Source organism: Octopus sinensis, linkage group LG3 (genome assembly GCF_006345805.1).
Source record: "Octopus sinensis linkage group LG3, ASM634580v1, whole genome shotgun sequence".
Taxonomy (NCBI): domain Eukaryota; kingdom Metazoa; phylum Mollusca; class Cephalopoda; order Octopoda; family Octopodidae; genus Octopus; species Octopus sinensis.
The window spans coordinates 165,795,754-165,817,926 of record NC_042999.1 but is presented as its reverse complement, the minus strand read 5'-3'; the positions used below and the strand labels follow the sequence as shown (position 1 = coordinate 165,817,926).

General features: G+C 40.5%; 1 protein-coding gene across 4 annotated transcripts in view; it reads right to left on the bottom strand.

Annotated features, from left to right (window-relative positions):
- LOC115209135 (palmitoyltransferase ZDHHC3) overlaps window positions 1–8,895 on the bottom strand; it is a 111,914-nt gene extending 103,019 nt beyond the window's left edge. Inside the window, exon 1 of one of the 4 annotated variants that reach the window (XM_036501587.1) lies at window positions 7,824–8,895. The gene's annotated coding sequence lies outside the window, so the exon portion shown is untranslated. The remainder of the gene's footprint in view (window positions 1–7,823) is intronic. The other 3 variants (XM_029777285.2, XM_029777284.2, XM_029777287.2) reach the window with 3 other exon arrangements.
- Window positions 8,896–22,173: the final 13,278 nt, after the last annotated feature.

Below are 22,173 nucleotides of genomic sequence, written 5' to 3'. Positions count from 1 at the left end.
CCGCCAGGGTCAAATTTGCCTTTCTACCTTTTGGGGTCAATAAAATAGGTACCAGTTGAACACTAGGGTGGATGTAATCGACTCACCCTAAAACTGCTAGCCATGTGACAAAATTTGAAACCATTATTTGTCTTTCATGATATGTTTTAATTTCAAAACAGTCTCATATCAAACCACTTGCCAGACAAGTGCATCTTCTGTACACACACGGGAGCATACAGAAATTGGTATATATATATATGTATATATATATATATATATATATATATATATATATATATATATATACATATATATATATATATATTAGAAGAAATGAGGTAATCAGAAGATCGGATGGTTCATATATATATCAAACCAAATCAAAATAGATGAACATCAATGGAATTTGTATCTTTGTGGTACCAGTGCCGGTGGCACATAAGGAAACCATCCGAACGTTGCCGTAGCCAGTACCGCATTGACTGGCCTCCGTGCTGTGAGCACGTAACAAACACCATCCGATTGTGGCCGTTCGCCAGCGTCGTCTGGCACCTGTGTCGGTGGCACATAAAAAACACCATCCGAGCGTGGCCGTCTGCCAGCCTCGTCTGGCACCTGTGTCGGTGGCACATAAAAAACACCATCCGAGCGTGGCCGTCTGCCAGCCTCGTCTGGCACCTGTGTCGGTGACACATAAAATCACCCACTACACTCTCGGAGTGGTTGGCGTTAGGAAGGGCATCCAGCTGTAGAAACACTGCCAGATCTGACTGGCCTGGTGCAGCCTTCGGGCTCCCCAGACCCCAGTTGAACCGTCCAACCCATGCTAGCATGGAAAGCGGACGTTAAACGATGATGATGATGATATATATATATATATATATATATATATATTATATATATATATAAGCTGCACCAGGTTCAAATCTGATCTGGCATGGTTTCTACAGCTGGATGCTCTTCCTAATGCCAACCACTCCAAGAGTGTAGTGGGTGCTTTTTTACATGCAACCATCATGAATGCTAGTTAAGAGACTCCAGCATCAGCCACAACTACGATTTCCCTTGGCTTGACAAGTCTTCTCAAGCACAGCATATTGCCAAAGGTCTTGGTCATTTACCACCTCCGTGAGGCCCAACGTTTGAAGGGTGCTTTTTACATGCCACCTGTTATTCATCAGTCACAACTGTGGTTCCACTTGGTTTGACAGGTTTATACACACACACTTTTATTCTTTTGCTTGTTTCAGTCATTTGACTGTGGCCATGCTTCAGCACCACCTTTAGTCGAACAACTCGATCCCAGAACTTATTCTTTGTAAGCCTGGTACTTATTCTATCAGTTTTATTTGCTGAACTGCTAAGTGACGTGGGACATAAACACACCAACACTGGTTGTCAAGTGATGGTGGGGGAGAAACAGACACAAATAACAAACACACACACACATATATATGACAGGCTTCTTTCAGTTTCCGTCTACCATATCCACTCACAAGGCTTTGGTCGGCCCAAGGTGCCTCACAGTGGGACTGCACCCGGAACCATGTAGTTGGGAAGCAAGTTCTTACCACACAACCACTCCTAAAAGACTGGAAAGAAAGTCGTGTCACATTTTTCACATGATAATTTTGCAGGTACTTTTTCTTGCTCGACCAAAGGTGGTGCACCAGCATGGCCACAGGCAAATGACTAAAGCAAGTAAAAGAGAGTAATACTTAGCAGTAAAATAAGCATTTGTTTTTATTTCTTTGTCGATTACTTTATATCATCATCCTTTAACGTCTATTCTCCATTCTGTAATGAGTTGGACAGTTTGACCAGAGCTGGTGAGCTGCACCACATTCCAGTCTGATTTGGTTTGGTTTATATAGCTGGATGCCCTTCCTACAGGTAACCACTTTACAGTGTCTATTGGATGCTTTTAACATGGCACCAGCATGTGTGCTCTAATATGGTGCTGGCCAAAGTACTTTTTATGTGTCACTAACACAGGACTCTTGCAGGCCAATTTCTCTTCACCAGGGAAAGCATAGTGGTTAAATTTCTATTGATTTAACTTTTATTGAGAAAAAGTTAAAATGATAATACAATTCTTTATTTAAGAGATGAGGAATTATGTACATTATTTACATTTGACAGATATTTGTCCTCATCTTGTTTGTTAACACAACGTTTTGGCTGAAATACTCTCCAGCCTTCATCAGGTGTCTTGGGGAAATTTCGAACCTGGGTTCTCATTCCTAAGGTATTTTTTGACTTGTATTCTGTTCAGGGAGAATGCTACTCACCAACCTAGCCAGCAGAGTGGTATTATTTGAAAGCTACAACACTGCACTGTAGCACATTGTGATTAGTCATGTGTAACGACATCTAGTCTAGTCAATACGGTGATATATACACATACAAATAAAAAATATTTTAAAAAAAGTAGGGATGATCTTGAGAGTGCAGGATGGATGGCAAAAGAAGTGTTTCCAAGAAGAGAGAGAACTGGTAGCACAAAAGAGAGATGGAATATATGCAGTTCTGCTCTCATATAATTACAATAACTGAGGATATAGTACCATAGTTAGAGAGGTGAAGGAGCAATGAGTGTTATGAAGATGAGCAGTGGAGAGGAATCAATGGGGACAGATTGGGTGCAGGGGCAAAGACATTAATAATATAATGATAGGCTCTCAGTTCCTCATTTTTGCTGAGATGATCAACTCTGCTAGAACATGGTGAATTGCCAATCATCCTAATCCTTTGTCATCCCCCCTGTGAAGCTCAACAACCTGAAGTTGGTCTTCACTACTTTGTCTCATGTCTTTCTGGGTCTCCTTCTTCAAGAGGTTCCTTCCACATTCAACAGTTAGTGCTTTGTTATGCACCTGTCCTCATCCATATATCTATCACATAACCATACAAGCATAGTCTTCTGTCGAGCACATTACATCAGATATCTCTTATGCCCAATTTTTCTCAACATATTTACACTTTGTCATATGTGTACACTGACACTGCACATCTGATGGAGCATGCTAACATCCAGTTGATTCTTATTCTTGTGACTATCTTTCAAGGCATCCTCCTCCACTGCTATCTACTACTTTTAAGGGTCCTGCATTTGAGAAAATCTATTTTCTAGCTGTTCTTATTGTGTATTGCTTCTACACATCTGCTACACTCAAAGCCTTGTCTTTTCTGTTAGTCTACAGTTTGCACTGGATACACTCTATGGAATTTCTACCAAAGTCTTTTCTACATATTAAACAGAACCCTTTTCCTGAAGGGATTAGTTGTTTGTTTTCCTGCTTACTGTAACTTTGGTCTTTGCTCAGTTAACCTTAAGGACCTTTGAGTATAGGTTTTGCTTCCACACCTGGACTTTATTTCCAAATCTACAACAGATTCCACAATAAGAACAAGGTTGTCAGTATAGAGAAACTCCGACAGACAACCAATTTTAAACTCCTGTGTTATGGCCCTAAGGGCTATGATAAATAGGAGATAACAGAGAAATGAACCCTGGCGAACTCCTACCTGCACATTAAACTTACTGATGTATTTATTGCTAACCCTTGGACAACTCTCGCCAACTATACATCTACCCCTAGCATCCATAGCAGTCACCCGATGACGGAGCAAGGGACCTGTCAAAGGATTTCTTCAAGTCAACAAAGGCGAAATACAGCAAATTAGTGAAGTAAATACTTCTCTTGCAGTTGTCTCACAAGAAACAGAGTATCAGTAAGGTTTCACCTTGGCACAAAACCAATTGCATCTCATCTAGGTGACACTCTCTGCCTAATTGGTTGAGCTATACACCTTTCTGTAACTTCCATGACCTGATACAGAAATTTGATACCTCTGTAATTACTTCTGTCTAAGGCATCTCTTTTAACCTTGTAACAGTTGACTATAATGCTGCTACACCAGTTATTGGGTACAATACCTTCCTGTACTAACTGATTAACCATAAGATAACTAGTCTGTATCCCACTCCTTCAGATGTTTTAAGTATCTCAGCAGTAATTCCTGATGGACTAGGAACCTTCCCTGCCTTCATATCCTTCAATGCTTTATTTATCTATATATTTATTATATATATATATATATATATATATAAGAAAGAGGGAAAAAAATATATATATCATCATCATCATCATTTATTGTCCAAGTTCTATGCAGATATATGTATACTATATATATATATACATACACAAACTATATTATATGCACACACAACAGAGACAGATAGAGACACATTTTACATCCAAGCCATATCAGGATGGAGAGTGGGTGTAAAATTATGAGAGTTGAGATATAGATATGTGTGTATATAAACATGAATACAAACATATATTGTATGCATGCATACATTACATAAATATATTTACAAACTGTACATGTATAGATTACGTACATAGAATATTTGTGTTATTAAGATAGCTAATGGACTTGAGAAACATAAGACATAAGGTAACGTGGAGGTTTCCTCCAGAGATGTTGGAAAATCCTACTTAACACAACAAATAGAAAATCATGAAAATAAACCAGTTCACTAAGAAGCTCATACATGAGTACTTGACATAAAAGACAGAGGGAAGAAAGTAGAAGGCCTTGCATGGAATATTGAAGTTCTACATGCAATCCAGAATCTAGAAAGCCCCTTTAAACCAAATTCACAAAGTACCTTACACACCAAAGACAGAAAATATCATTAAAAAAGCAAATGTAAACTTAATCCAGAAACACTAACAATATCATTGCCAACAATATGCGAATGCCCTCAAAATACAGCTTCCCCCATTGGGTAACAATGACAAAGTTGGATGTAATGAGGTCACTAGATCAAAAGAATACAAGTAAAATTGACAGAATCTAAGAATAAAAACTGCAAACAAACGCAGACTTGAAATTGCTTTTTGAGACCACAAAATAAAAACGTACTTGGTTGTGTAAGTTAGCTGCTCCCATGGGGTCAGTGTGGATGCCCATAGTTCATCCTCCCATGGAGCAACTCTCCCTGAGTTTCTTAGAATACCCAGGCGCAGGAGTGACTGTGTGGTAAGTAGCTTGCTAACCAACCACATGGTTCCAGGTTCAGTCCCACTGCATAGCACCTTGGGCAAGTGTCTTCTGCTATAGCCCCGGGCCGACCAATGCCTTGTGAGTGGATTTGGTAGACGGAAACTGAAAGAAGCCTGTCGTATATATGTATATATATATATGTGTGTGTGTGTTTGTTTGTGTGTCTGTGTTTGTCCCCCTAGCATTGCTTGACAACCAATGCTGGTGTGTTTATGTCCCTGTTACTTAGCGGTTCGGCAAAAGAGACCGATAGAATAAGTACTGGGCTTACAAAAAGAATAAGTCCCGGGGTCGAGTTGCTCGATTAAAGGCGGTGCTCCAGCATGACCGCAGTCAAATGACTGAAACAAGTAAAAGAGTAAAAGAGTAAGAGAGCAAGCTCATTCTGCCATCTTGTTGGTCAACTAGGGGAGGTCACCACAGAGTTGCTCTAGGTCACTCTCGGCATCCAATAGTGCCAAAGGCTATTTTGAGCATTTAAGTGTAGCAGCTATTGAGAGACTTGGCTATGGATCTAGTGGCAATCCAAGCTTCACACCTGTTGAGGAGAATTTTCTTGATGGCTGCTATGAAGACCCTCTTCATGAATTCTTTGGAGACGTGGAATGGGGCAAATATTCTTCAATATCACTAAGTACTTTCCAGGCAAGGCGACTGTGCACTTTGATATGCCCCTCGGAGCTAGCCATTAGTGTTCTGCAGTACCTAAATTCAGATAATTGTCTGAGCAAAGTACACACACACACACACACATACACGTTGGTGTGATAGCGAGCGATGTGGTGCTTGTGTTTACGTATATCGTGCACTGGAATTATCTTACGACTGTGAATTGAGGTTAACGTCTGATTGACAATACAAAATAATTGATTTTATAACAAAGACTCTTGCAGTAAAAAAATTCTGATTCCTCCAACTCCTCGAATTATTGTGACAGTAATGGCCAAGTACTCCGCCGACACTTATCCTTAACCACACACTGCCAATCTAACAAACAAGAGGTCCTTGCATCAAACGTATAGTTCATTCGATGAATCGCCATACAGTTTCCATTTATTCAAGCTTGCTTAGGACCACGGTAAATAAAACACTTGTAGGAGGTGTTGCGTATTAAGAACTCACGATAGTGAAGCGGACTTGGTTGTGATTCGGCCATGGTTGTGAAATGCTCACAACCGCAATACAAGTTCATACATGTAACAAATCATCGATAGTTGTTACCGCTAGCAACAGCAGAAAATCTGCTTCCTTATAAGAAAACGAAGTTGACAAAATACCACAAGAGCTTGTGGGGTGTGAGATTCATTCAGTTCTCTGTTTTAGGCTTAGAGTCAAAATCATTACTACTACCGGACATAGGGAGGAAAAAAATGTGTGTCATGTTAATACCTCCTTCAAGTTCATGAGCTGAAAAAGATGAAATAGCGACAGACGGGAATCGAAACCAGCTGAGCTCCAGCTCTACTATGCTCACCTTAGTTTTGATTATGTGAAAAACCAATCTCATATGCTGCTTGTGAAGTTATAACCAATTCAGTTACACTAGTATCTTACTGGTATTTAATTCATCGACGTCAAAAATGATGGCAGACTAAAATCCAGTGAAACAAGAAAGGGGGAGATACTGATTTAGTGAACCTTTCTACGGCATTTGAACAATTTCTTTTGACTGGGTAACAAAGTCCAAATTCTTTGAAGACAAGTTTAATTCGATTGAAGCGGTCAAGTATGTTAATGCATTTTTATCTAAGTCCGTCGTCGGGAGAGAAGACAACGTTGAGCTCGGCTGAATTTGAACTCGGAACTAAGGCAGATGGAAATAAAGACAGTAAAGTTGTCAGCGCAAGTGTCCTATTCTCTTGGCCAAGTCAAAATTAACTATAAAAAAAAAATTGAAAGAGTTTCTAATATTAGCACAAGGCCTACAACTTTTGGGAAGGCAAACAGTGAATATTAATATTAGCACACAACTCGTACATATCGATACCAAAAATATGGAGAGTATATTCGACTAGGGCAGGGTTTGAACTCAACACCTTGAGAAATGTAGCAAAATAACGCAAGTCATTTGGTCAAACAGTTTATTGATTCTGCAATCTGCCTTAAATGATAATTTAACTGGGCACAGAAAGCAATTAGTGTAAAGGTAAATTACAAGCTGGATAGAATCGACATACTGACACCAGTATATGATAGTGGTCTCGTATTTCATCGACCTCACGAGGATAAAAGTTGACTTGAAAGCTTTTTATTTGATCAGAAAGAAGAGACGAAGACGACGACACAGAAAATGCAGCAAGTTTTACCCCGACTCCAAAGGAATTTAAAAGAAAAAACCAAAAAAAACTATATTTAACGCACTAACTTTACACACACAAATATATATATATATATATATAATTAATTAAGGGTAGAAATTGATATTTATCAATTAAAACCAGTGGTCTAGCATATTAAAAAAGAATCCGAAGATTAAAATATTTATATATACCAATTAAGGAGTGAACACGAAAAGTGGACAGTCAACATGCTAGATATAGACGTCAAATCGCCATTCTCCACAAAGATTATGTTCTCAAATATATATATATACATGTATTGTATGTGTAAAAGTGAGAATGGGATTTGGTGGCCAGACGTCGTCCAAGTGTAGCAAGACGACGGTTTTGTGTGGAATCTCGGATCGATAAGCTTTGAGCCATTTACCAACCAGATAAGCGAAAAGGAGAAAAAAAAGGAAGACAGGCGATGATTTTACTTACACTGGTTGTTAGGGAAATATATAGTAATGTATCCGAAGGGTGAGAGAGGCAGCATAGATCCGTGCTGCTGCTGGCAGCCAAAAGAGAAGACTGAAAGCTTGGTTACCATGCCAAGATGTTGAACACGGTAGCTGCCATGTTTCACCTCACAAAGAGGCTGTGACGTAAGACACACCTCCACCCCCTCCCTCTTCGCTTCTTACTATTTCTTTCTCCGGGTGTTCACTTTCTCTTTAATTCTTCGCGGGTCGATACATCGAGTACCTGTCAATTACATAGGGGCGATTAAATTGACTGTATTTCTACTAAAATCTCTCTACTTATGCCACTTTTCTTTAATTATAATTCACGCACTTATTCTGCTTCCTGGTTGTTTGTTGTGATTGTAATTTTCTTTGTGCCGCTATTAGAAATCATTAACTGTTCGTCTATCGTAAGAAGTATTCGTGTCTCCTTATGCAAATTTGGTATTTTATTTGTTTATTTTTTCGTACAGTATTTCACCAAGTAGGTAATGAATAAATTGGTCATGATTTAACATTGCAGATATCCGTGTGATAGTTGCTGGGGGTGTTAATATAACCGTAAGTTAGCTCCGAGTAGCGTTATGTAGCTGTGATGTCTCGACTACTTAGGATATACAGGCAAAAGAAACTGGTTTTAATCATTTCTGTGTCGTGGTTTTGTCACAAGTCAGTCCTTGTCGAACGAATTAAAGTTCAAAGGTATTTCTCACTTTCCCCATCATGTCTTTTCGGACACAGTTAGTCACAAACTACATTATCATATATGTCCTTCTTTCTTTCAAAGACAGTATCGTGCGATTTGAGAAAGATTTTGCTCCTATTTCTAACAGACCGAGTGATCACAGAAACTCGCTCCTAAGTTCGTGTCAGATATGACTGTTGTAAGGTAAGTAGGCGTGTGTTCAATGCTGTTGAATTAGCTCCCCGGTCAACTTCGATCAAAGGTGTTCTAACTTTTATCAACCTATCTTCTTTTTTCTAAATGTTATTCCAACATAGTGTATCTAGGGTCGCATTGTTCCGGCATTTTGCAAGAGAATAAGGGTGTAGTTCAAAACAGATTTGGTTGTATTTCTAGCATGTTGAACGACAACGTAGAGGCTCTCATTCTCTTATGATTTTTTAATGTAGGTTAACGCATGGCCATTAAGTAAAGTAGATGCTAACACTTTATTTTAAGTGATTAAAATCACAAGTAGTGAAGTAGGAGAATCGTTATTTTAATGATTCTAGACAATGACCATAAAAAAAGGGATAGTGGGTGTTTGGTAAGAAGCTTGCTTCCCAACCACATGGTTCCGGGTTCAATCCCACTGCGTGGCACTTTGAGCAAGTGTCTTTTATAGCCTCGGGCTGGCCAAAGCCTTGTGAGTGGTTTGGTAGACGGAAACTGAAAGAAGCCCGTCGTATCTCTCTCTCTCTCTCTCTCTCTCTCTATATATATATATATATATATATATATATACCGGAGTAAACACATAAATGTGAAACAAGGTGGAAAAAAGAGTATTCAAATACCAGTGGTAGAGTAATATGCTTTATTTAAAGCAGCAGAAACTTCAACAAAACCTGTTACTCTGAGTTTCCCGAGAAACTCAGAGTAACAGGTTTTGTTGAATTTTCTGCTGCTTTAAATAAAGTATATATATATATATAATAGTCAACTGCTACAAAGGTAAAGGTGACGCCCTAGATACAAATAACTACAGGGGTATCAAGCTGCTAGATCAGGTAATGAAGGTTACAGAGAGGGTTATAGCCCAACAAATTAGAGAGAGAGTTAGCTTCGATCAGATGCAGTTTGGGTTCGTGCCAGGGAAAAGTACTACTGATGCTATTTTCCTGGTAAGACAGCTGCAGGAGAAATACCTAGCCAAAGACAAACCCCTATACCTGGCTTTTGTCGATATGGAGAAAGCCTTCGACAGGGTCCCCCGATCCCTTATCTGGTGGTCAATGAGGAAACTAGGGATAGATAAATGGTTAGTGAGAGCTGTACAAGCCATGTACAGAGACGCTGCTAGTAAGGTGAGGGTTGGCACCGAGTACAGTGAAGAATTCAGGGTAGAGGTTGGGGTCCACCAAGGTTTAGTCCTCCAGGCAATAACGGAGGAATTCAAGACAGGATGCCCCTGGGAGCTCCTCTATGCTGATGACCTTGCTCTAATTGCTGAGTCTCTATCAGAACTGGAGGAGAAGTTTCAGGTGTGGAAGCAAGGTTTAGAATCGAAGGGCCTTAGAATCAACCTAGCCAAAACCAAAGTCCTAATAAGTAGGAAGGTGGACCAATCACAAACGCCTTCAGGTAGATGGCCTTGCTCAATCTGTAGAAAAGGCGTAGGTAGAAACTCTATAAGATGCACCAAATGTAAGCTATGGACACATAAGAGATGTAGTAATGTCAAAGGAAGACTAACTAGGAAAATAGTTTTTGTCTGTGGCAGATGCTCAGGAGCAATAAACTCTGAAAATATGCAGAGACCAACTTCTATCACGTTTCAGGGAGAAAAACTAGAAGTAGTTGATAGCTTCCACTACCTAGGTGACCAAGTCAGTAGCGGGGGCGGGTGTGCTGAAAGTGTAACTGCTAGAGTAAAAATAGCTTGGGCAAAGTTTAGAGAGCTCTTACCCCTACTGGTGACAAAAGGCCTCTCGCTCAAAGTAAAAGGCAGACTGTATGATGCATGTGTACGTACAGCCATGCTACATGGTAGTGAAACTTGGGCTGTGACTGCTGAGGATTTACGTAAGCTCGCAAGAAATGAAGCTAGTATGCTCCGTTGGATGTGTAATGTCAGTGTTCATAGTCGACAGAGTGTAAGTACCTTGAGAGAAAAGTTGGACCTAAGAGGCATCAGATGTTGTGTGCAAGAGAGACGATTGCGCTGGTATGGTCATGTGGCGAGAATGGACGAAGATAGGTGTGTGAAAAAGTGCCACACCCTGGCAGTTGAGGGGACCTGTGGAAGAGGTAGACCCAGGAAAACCTGGGTCGAGGTGGTGAAGCACGACCTTCGAACTCTAGGTCTCACCAAGGAAATGACCAGAGACCGACACCTGTGGAAGTATGCTGTGCGTGAGAAGACCAGTGAGAACAATCAAAATCAAATCATATATCCGTGTCCGCTGCCAGCCTCATCTGGCACCCGTGTCGGTGATACATAAAAGCACCGTTCGCTCGTGGCCGTTTGCCAGCTCTGTCTGGCCCCCGTGTCGGTGGCACGTAAAAGCACCATCCGTTCATGTTCGTTGCCAGCCTCGGCTGGCCCCCGTGCCGGTGACACGTAAAAGCACCGTCCGTTCGTGGCCATTTGCCAGCTCTGTCTGGCCCCGTGTCGGTGGCACGTAAAAGCACCATCCGCTCGTGTTCATTGCCAGCCTCGGCTGGCCCCCGTGCCGGTGACACATAAAAGCACCGTCCGTTCGTGGCCGTTTGCCAGCTCTGTCTGGCCCCGTGTCGGTGGCACGTAAAAGCACCATCCGTTCGTGGCCATTGTGCCAGCTCTGTCTGGCACCTGTGCAGGTGGCACGTAAAAAACACCCACTACACTCGCGGAGTGGTTGGCGTTAGGAAGGGCATCCAGCCGTAGAAACACTGCCAAATCTGACTGGGCCTGATGAAGCCTTCCGGCTTCACAGACCCCAGTTAAACTGTCCAACCCATGCTAGCATGGAAAACGGACGCTAAATGATGATGATGATGATGATGATATATATATATATATGAAGTATAAGTGTAGTGGATCTTGCAGGCATGAAGTGGATTCAATCCACCATAGCCAAATTTAAATTAACACTTCAACAGAACTTTTCTCATGGTGGAACAATAGTTTTTCTGTGACAGTTTACATATGCCAGATGCCTTTAGCTAGGCCGAAATAATATCTTCACCACTTGACCTTTCTAACCTCTCCTAGACCACCAAAAGCTAGAAGTAAGATAAGTACCACAGACTAAATCCATTGTTCTCAACAATATGTCTATCCTTCTTGGATAGTTATAAAAGCAAGAACCCCAAGCAAAAATCAGTTAGTTGGCTGATGACAACTCAATCAGTTAGTCACTTGGTGATAACTCAGTGAGAACAGAGTCTGGCTGACAGGCTAAACAAAACATCATCTCAAAAGAGAAGGTGAAAGAGAACAACGGAGCAGTTGTTTTGTCCCACACTCTCTCACTTTCACAGACTCAATTTCTCTTCTCTGCATATCTCTCTCTATAGTTTACTACTACAATAAGAATATACAGGCCGAAATTAACTTTTTTACTTTGCATGCTCTTGGAGTTTATCACCTGCCTGTCAAGGCAAGGTATTGCATAATGTAACGGTAAAAATAAATATTTTCTTTACAACTTCAATCATTGTTCTTTCATTCTTTCATCCTTACATAATGAAGAAACTCAACCTCATCCGTTACATAAGGAAAGGAAAAGATTGTAAGTGTAGACGAACTTTAATTCAATTCAAATCCAAGTTAACATCCCTTTGAATGATTTTGGTCCTCACCTCTTTTATATATCATCATCATCATCATCATCGTTTAACGTCCGCTTTCCATGCTAGCATGGGTTGGACGGTTCAACTGGGGTTTGGGGGGAGCCCGAAGGCTGCACCAGGCCAGTCAGATCTGGCAGTGTTTCTACAGCTGGATGCCCTTCCTAACGCCAACCACTCCGAGAGTGTAGTGGGTGATTTTATGTGCCACCGACACAGGTGCCAGACGAGGCTGGCGAACGGCCACAATCGGATGGTGTTTGTTACGTGCCCACAGCACGGAGGCCAGTCGATGCAGTACTGGCTACGGCCACGTTCGGATGGTTTTCTTATGTGCCACCGGCACTGGTACCACAAAGATACAAATTCCATTGATGTTCATCTATTTTGATTTGGTTTGATTTTGGTTTGATTTTCACTTGCCTCAACAGGTCTTCACAAGTGTCACAAGAAGGAAGGTATGCACAGGTGGACTGACTACGTCCCAGGTAGGGGCCACGGGTTATGGCCTCACTAGTCTCGCCGGGTCTTCTCACGCACAGCATACTTCCAGAGGTCTCGGTCTCTAGTCATTTCCTTGGTGAGACCTAAAGTTCGAAGGTCGTGCTTCACCACCTCGTCCCAGGTTTTCCTGGGTCTACCTCTTCCACAGGTTCCCTCAACTGCTAGAGTGTAGCACTTTTGCACACAACTATCTTCAGCCATTCTCGTCACATGACCATACCAACGCAGCCGTCTCTCTTGCACACCACAACTGATGCTTCTTAGGTTCAACTTTTCTCTCAAAGTACTTACACTCTGTCGACTATGAACACTGACATTACGCATCCATCGGAGCATACTGGCTTCATTTCTTGTGAGCTTACGCATATCCTCAGCAGTCACAGCCCAAGTTTCACTACCATGTAGCATGGCTGTACGTACACATGCATCATACAGTCTGCCTTTTACTCTGAGCGAGAGGCCTTTTGTCACCAGCAGGGGTAAGAGCTCTCTAAACTTTGCCCAGGCTATTCTTACTCTAGCCGTTACACTTTCAGCACACCCACCCCCGCTACTGACTTGGTCACCTAGGCAGCGGAAGCTATCAACTACTTCTAGTTTGTCTCCCTGGAACGTGGTAGAAGTTGGTCTCTGCACATTTCCAGTGTTTATTGCTCCTGAGCATCTGCCACAGACAAAAACTATTTTCCTAGTTAGCCTTCCTTTGACATTACTGCACCTCTTATGAGTCCATAGCTTACACTTGGTGCACCTTATAGAGTTTCTACCTACACCTTTTTTACAGATCGAGCAAGGCCATCTACCTGAAGTCATTTGTGATTGGTCCACCTTCCTACTTATTAGGACTTTGGTTTTGGCTAGGTTGATTCTAAGGCCCTTCGATTCTAATCCTTGTTTCCACACCTGAAACTTCTCCAGTTCTGATGGTGACTCAGCAATTAGAGCAAGGTCATCAGCATAGAGGAGCTCCCAGGGGCATCCTGTCTTGAATTCCTCCGTTATTGCCTGGAGGACTATGATAAATAGGAGGGGACTGAGGACTGAACCTTGGTGGACACCAACCTCTACCTGGAATTCTTCACTGTACTTGTTGCCAACCCTCACCTTACTAGCAGCGTCTCTGTACATGGCTCGCACAGCTCTCACTAACCATTCATCTATCCCTAGTTTCCTCATTGACCACCAGATAAGGGATCGGGGGACCCTGTCAAAGGCTGTCTCCATGTCAACAAAAGCCAGGTACAGGGGCTTATCTTTGGCTAGGTATTTCTCCTGCAGCTGTCTTACCAGGAATATAGCATCAGTAGTACTTTTCCCTGGCACGAACCCAAACTGCATCTCATCTAAGCTAACTCTCTCTCTAATTAATTGGGCTATAACCCTCTCTGTAACCTTCATTACCTGATCCAGCAGCTTGATGCCCCTGTAGTTATTTGTATCTAGGGTGTCACCTTTACCTTTGTAGCAGTTGACTATTATGCTGCTACACCAGTCATTGGGTATGACTCCTTCATGTATCACCTGGTTAACTATATGGGTGACTATGCTATAGCCGACACTACCAGATATTTTGAGCATCTCTGCAGTAATTCCTGATGGGCCTGGGGCTTTCCCTGTTTTCATGCTTGTAATTGCCTTAACTACTAAGGAACTGTTAACTCGGATTGCTGGGCCCTCTGTTGGGTCGACATTCGGCAGACTCTCTTTATCCCATTCATTTTCCTCATTCAGCAACCTTTCATAGTGGCGTCTCCAAGCCTCCCTCTTTGCATCCTCATTTAGCGCAAGTGAACCGTCATCCTTGCGAACACATTTCTCTCCTACCACGTCACGATTCTCTCTCACACACTGTCTTGCAACACGAAATACCTCAAGTCTTTCATCCTCACGGCGCAGGACATTGGCAAAGTTTTTCTTTTCTGCTTCCCCTCTGGCTAGATAGACCTGTCTCCTAGCTTCCCTTCTGGCAGTCTGATACACTTCCCTGCTACCACCGTTCTTCCAGGCCTTCCAAGCCTGTTTCTTTTGTCTAATAGCCCTGTCAACAATATTGTTCCACCACCACGTTATTTTGGGTCTTAAGGGGACTTTGCACCAGCCACAGATCTGGTCAGTGGCTTTCAGCAGGTTGTCCCTCAGAAGCGTCCAGTTGTCTTGTACCCCATGCGTAGCTATACCCCCTTCCATTTCGTCAAAGGCTTCAAGTAACATGTCTCTAAATCTCTGTCTATTCGCAGGGTCTTTAAGCTTCCAGACCCTTCTTCTCCATGTCGGTCGTCTTCTAGTCACCCTCTTAGACCTGATCCTACAGTCACTAACTACCAGTCTATGTTGTGGGGTGCATTCTTCGCCTGGGAAGGTTTTGGCATTTATAAGCAGCCATCTTTCCCTTTTTCTGGCAAGGATGTAGTCGATTTAGTCGATGTAGTCGATATATATATATGTATGTATATGTATATATATGTATATGTATATATATGTATATATAAGTATATGTATATATATATCATCATCATCATCGTTTAACGTCCATTTTCCGTGCTAGCACAGGTTGGACCATTCGACCGGGGTCTGGGAAGCCAGGAGGCTGCACCAGGCTCCAGTCTGATCTGGCAGTGTTTCTACAGCTGGATGCCCTTCCTAATGCCAACAATCCCGTGAGTGTAGTGGGTGCTTTTTATGTGCCTTCAGCACAGGTGCCAGGGGAGGCTGGCAGCGGCCACAATCAGTTGGTGCTTTTTACATGCCACCGGCACAGAAGCCAGTCAAGGCAGTGCTGGCATCGGATGGTGCTTTTTACATGCCACTGGCACAGATATCGCAACTGCAATTTCCATTTGATATTTATTTTGATGTTGATGTACTTGAATCAATAGCTCTCCTCAAGCACAGCAGGTCATGTGCCACCGGCACAGAAGCCAGTCAAGGTGGCACTGGCATCGGCCACATTCAGATGGTGCTTTTTACATGCTGCCGGCACAGATATCATAACTACAATTTCCATTTGATATCTATTTTGATGTTGATGTACTTGTCTCAATAGATCTCCTCAAGCACAGCAGGTCACCCTACAATCCAAGGTAAGCACAGCAGGTCGTTCTGCAATCCAAGGTACTTTGGATGGGCTGGGGCTATGCGAAACTGGTGCAGGAAGCAGCCATGAACTCACATTATTTGTCGGGTCTTTGCAGTCACAGCATATTGTCTCTCTTGCACACCACATCTGATGCTTCAGGGCGCTTACACTCTGTGGTGTGTGCACACTGACATTACACATCCAGTAGATCATGCTAGCTTCATTTCTTTCAAGTCTGTATATGTCCTCCGCAGTCACTTCCCATGTTTCACTGCCGTGGAGCATAGCAGTTCGCACACATGCATCGTACAATCTACCTTTCACTCTGAGCGAGAGACCCTTTGTCACCAGTAGGGGTAGAAGCTTTCTCAACTTTGCCCAGGCTATTCATATTCTAGTGGTGACACTCTCTGAGCATCCACTTCTACTACTAACTTGGTCACTAGGTAGCGGAAACTATCAACTACTTCTAGTTTCTTCTAGTATGATGGAATCTGTTTTCTGAGTATCTGTGGTGTCTATTGCCCCTGTGAATCTGCCACACATGAAAGCTATCTTCTCAGTTAATTTTCCTTTGATGTTGCTGCACCTCTTATGCGTCCATAGCTTACACTAAGTACATCTTATGGAGTTTCTACCTACACCTTTTCTACAGATCGAGCAGGGCCATCTGCCCGAGGTGGTGTGTGATGAGTTCGCCTTTCTGCTTACTACAACTTTGGTCTTTGCTACATTTACTCTAAGGCCCTTTGATTCTAAACCTAGCTTCCACACCCGAAATTTCTTTTCTAGTTCCAGTAGTGATTCTGCTATGAGGGCCAGGTCATCAGCATAGAGGAGCTCCAGGGGCAACCCATCTTGAATTCCTCTGTTATTGCCTGGAGGACTATGATGAATAGAAGGGGACTAAGGGCTGAACCTTGGTGGACCCCTACTTCTACCCGGAATTCTCCACTATACTCATTGCCAATCCTAACCTTACTAACGGCCTCTCTGTATAGGGCCTGTATAGCCCTTATCAACCAGTCGTCAATCTCCAGTTTCCGCATCGCCCACCAGATAAGGGATCGGGGGACCCTGTCAAAGGCTTTCTCCAAGTCCACAAAAGCTAAGTAGAGGGGTTTATCTTTAGCTAGGTATTTCTCCTGCAGTTGTCGAACCAGGAATATGGCATCGGTGGTGCTTCTACCCAGAACAAAACCAAACTGCATCTCATCTAAGCAGACTCTCTCCCTAATGAGATGGACTATGACCCTCTCTGTGACCTTCATTACCTAATCAAGCAGTTTAATACCCTTGTAGTTATTCCTATCTAGAGCATCACCTTTACCCTTGTAGCAGTCGACTATAAATATATGTTTATATATATAAATATATATATATATATGCATGTATATATATATATATATAATATATATATATATATATAATATATATATATATGCATGTATATATATATATATACACGCATACATATATATATATATGTGTGTGTGTGTGTGTGTCTGTATGTGTATATCTGTATTCGTCCCCCCATCATGGCTTGACAACCAGTGCTGGTGTGTTTTCGTCCCTGTAACATAGTGGTTCGACAAAAGAGACTGATAGAATAAGTATTATGCTTAAAAAATAAGTCCTGGGATTGATTGTTCAACTAAAACTCTCCAAGGCAGTGCTCCAGCATGGCTGCAGTCAAATGACAGAAACAACTTAACTAGTAAAAGAGTAATCTCAAATTGAGATTAAAATTAATTCAAATTTGAAATTGTTTTTCCTGGTCAGAATTAATCAATATGCTAATTATTATTTTTTTTTTTTTTACTTATTACAGGTGCTGTTTTTAACTTATTAAAATTTCTTGAATCACCACGTTGAGTATGTTACTTTGTATTAAGTACGTCAGCTTCAGCCAAATTTCTCTAAAATTAGAATTAAAAATAGAAAGTAGACCTGAGTGAGTCTCGTATTTGATAATGCAGTGGACATATTTTGATCTTGTTAGATTCAGTGGTGACCCGACAAGCCAATGATTTTCAGGATTTTTGGTTGATAATAAAAATATAAATAACTAGCAGTATCGCCCAGCGTTGCTCGGGTTTGTAAGGGAAATAACTATATAAGCATTTTTAGAGAGTTATAGCAAAAAAATAGCAAAAAAATGCATTAAAAATAGAAAAAAAAATTATGGTAAATTTTTTTTTAAATCGTTGACTCATCGTAGACATTTTTAGAGAGTTACTTCCCTTATATAATAGCGAAAAAATGCATTAAAATGGAAAAAAATGATGGTAAATTTTTTTGTAAATCATAGACTCATCGTAGACGCGCGCTAATACCCAGAAGGGCTCGATATGAATCACGACTATAAGATACCCGGTTTTGGTTAAACTGCACCGCAAAATGTGGGAGTAGTTAGGAATCTAAATCGTAGGAGACAGACACTCACACAACCTCACTTTTATATATAAAGATTTGTCAATCAATATTTTTTCTTCTCAAAATTTGGCAAAGAACAGCACTGAACACAGAGTGAGGAAAGACACCAGGCACAAAAGTTGTCAACTCCACAGTACAGAATATGCTTGCCTTGTTGATTAAGGTATGTCTGCTAGTGGTTATATGGTGTTCCATTGTAATTTCCAGACCAGCAGGGAATTGTGTTCTTCAATGTAAACAGAGAATCCTGCAATAGACTGGCATTCCTCTTGGAGGAAAAGCTGGCTTGCCTGCCTAGCCAGTGGGGTGGCATCATCCAGGAGCTACAAGAATGCCGTGAAGCACATTGGGACCATGGTTTGTTTATATGTCCATCCTTGTCCTTTGTCCAAGGTGAGGAATCTATTTTGCACTGTGGGCAAATTACAAGTGCTGAAGAACCAGTAGAATCACATCTGTACTGAGAAAATAAATCTGTGGTGAATCTCTCACAATAAAAAGACTGCATTGATAGCATGCCACAGGGGTGCACCCACTCTATACACTTAATTTTACTTACAACTATTAAATAAATAGATTACAGAACAGCAGCAGCAGCAGCAGTAGTAGTAGTAGTAGTAGTAGTAGTAGAAGCAGCAATAGTAGTAGTAGTAGGAGGAGGAGGAGGAGTACAAATAGTAGTAGTAGTATTAGTAGTAGTAGTAGTAGTAGTAGCAGCAGCAGCAGCAGCAGTAGTAGTAGTAGTAGCAGTAGCAGCAGTAGTAGTAGTAGTAGTAGCAGCAGCCGCAGCAGCAGCAGTAGCAGTAGCAGCAGCAGCAGTAGTAGTAGTAGTAGCAGTAGTAGTAGTAGTAGCAGTAGCAGCAGTAGCAGTAGCAGTAGTAGTAGTAGTAGTAGTAGTAGTAGCAGTAGCAGTAGCAGTAGTAGTAGTAGTAGTAGCTGCTGCTGTTGTTATGACTTAGGCAGCAGACTAGCAAACCGGAACATGTGCAACAATAACAGAATGTCTTTTGTAGTCTTCTGTCAGGACTTTCCACAAGGAACGACATTAACTTACTTTCCAGCTTAACTTTCACAAAAATGCAGAGTACAACAAATGAATCTGCACAGTATGTGCCTTCAGACAAGTGAGATTGCATGCATCTGCCTATACAAGTGAGTCTATTATACAGTGTGTGCATTCAAAGTGTGTCTCTGTGACCTGTGTAACATACAAGTGATTATCTTTATATATAAAAGTAAGGTTGTGTACTGTCTGTCTCCTACGATTTAGATTCCTAACTACTCCACATTTTGCGGTGCAGTTTAACCAAAACTGGGTATCTTATAGTCGTGATTCATATCGAGCCCTTCTGGGTATTAGCGCGCATCTACGATGAGTCTACAATTTAAAAAAAATTTACCTTCAATTTTCCCCATTTTTAATGCATTTTTGGCATATATAAGGGAAGTAACTCTCTAAAAATGTATTATTAAATCTCAACGTAAAAAGCTACAGTAACACACCCCCCCCCCTTTGTGGTTAGCCATATTGAGATGGCTATTATACTTTACATCTCTAAAAAAATGTTTATATAGTTATTTCCCTTACAAACCCGAGCAACGCCGGGCGACACTGCTAGTATACGATACATGTGTTCGCAGAAGAAAGGTCTGGCTGATGTGTATACACATGCATATTATTTCACATTGTTGCTGCTTAGGGGTTAAAAATGAAAGAATGAACACCGTTATCTTATTACTTACAAATAATACATGACTAAAATTGTCATACTCCTTACAGAAAAACAATTGCTAAGCCTTGCAATTTCCTGATAACCTTTCAAATTGATCATATATTTGTCAGTTATTCAAGAATACATCAGAAACACTAGTTTTCCCATCTTAAAATCCATGAAAATATTTCAGTCTTAAACAGAGTTTTTTTTTTTCTTGTGTGAGTTATCTTGAACAATCAATTTGATTTTCTGGTTTTTTTTTTGGTTTTTTTTGTGTTGTTAAATTTAAGTAAAACTTAAACACTTTTGCCTAACTAATTATCAAAACAGTGTAATGTTTACCTCGTGAAATTTATCTTTAAGGAGTTTAATAAAGATTTATAATAATTTTTGTTTAGTAGTTCCTTGCAACATGGAATTTACAAGGGGGGGGGGGGTGCTGAAAAGTTCCTGGCTTGGGGTAAGATAAAATACAGGAGGATCAATTAATTATGATTTTATTCAATGTACTCCCCTCTCAGATTCACACACTTATTGCAGTGGTCCTTCAGTTTTTCTAAGCTCTGTAAAAGAATATGGAAGGTTGGGCTAAGAACTTTTCAGCACATATTTCAAGTGTGCCCCTAGAATTAAGAAATGTTGTATTATAAGACATGAATATACCTGTTCTGGAGTACTGAGATGTTCATAAGTTCATAACCATTATTACAAAATGCTACCTGTCTAATAAATATGACATTAAGCACCAACACACTAAAGCTTTTAGTCCTCAGACAAACAATATCCATCGTTTGTATGTGTATTTCTTTCTGCAATGGTTTCTTCTTTTTCTTCTTGTCATTTTAGTCCAAGAAGGATAAGCAGTTCTTTAGCTTTTGGAGATGTTACCATATAGGAATGGTCTATATGACTAATCTTCATCCTGTCAGAAAAAATATTCAGAGAGTTGTAGTTTTGGTTTGAATGGTTTTAGTGAATATTTTGTAGGTTATAGAAACTATAGTATGGAGGATGAGAGACAGATGAATCACCTGATTCATGTGAGGAAAAATGCTTGCAAAGTAAATTAATTCCTGCAACTATTTTTTATCTTCAGAGCATTTGGAAAATTCTGTTTTTTAAAAAGTATTCTTCTTCAATTCTCTTTCAGCTCAAACATCTTATCTAGAACTCTTCCTTTGCTCATTCACCAGTTTTCTGTAGCTCTTTCATCTATGTGCTCTTTGTCCTGCACTAGCTTTTAAAATATTTTGAGGTAAATTGGACTTTGTTTAGTAAGATGACTGTTAAAATGTTTGTCAACTCATTTCCAAGAGATTTTAAAATCAGCAGCTTTAAATAAATTATAGAGCCAATCACTAATGGTACTATTATTATCTCTGTCAAAAAGTCCTCTTGCTTCCAGATACGAGGATAAAATATTAGTGATATCTATTCCTTTGCTTCTCTTATGCAATTCTTTGCAACAGAAAACTTATTTGTAATTTTATACAAATCTTATCAAAGTTACAGTGTTACATTTATTGGTAAGATCTGTTGACTCACCAACATGGATAGTAAAAAAAAGTCTCCCAATTTTGTAGTTTATTACACAAATCTAGTTCAGCATTATGTGAGAGGTCATTAATTCTTTAACTTATTGTATTGTCTGAAAGTGGAATTCAATTCATCATGCTGCATATTGTCCCAGCATTTCACACATTATAATTTTACATGCTAGCATTATAAAAGTTCTCACCAACTGTGTGATATTTCTGTGCAATAATTTCAGTAACCATTGATAAATACTTGTCAGAGTATGAAAGAATCTTTTTTGTGTGTGTCTATTTTTGCATTCACACTGAGACATTTACCAGAAGATTGAAATTATTCATTACAAGTTTCAGCAAAACTTTCTGGATGTTTCCTCTTCAAAATTCATCACAGTGGACTGTCAGATATTTCATAAAGAAATAAAACAAGTAAAAAACCCATTAGAACTGAAGCAAATAAAGGGGAACATAAGAATTAATCTTTGAAATGAGTGGGCAAAAGAGGGTAACAATACAAACATTTTCATATAATAGCAACACCAGATATATACACAAAACTTTCTCAA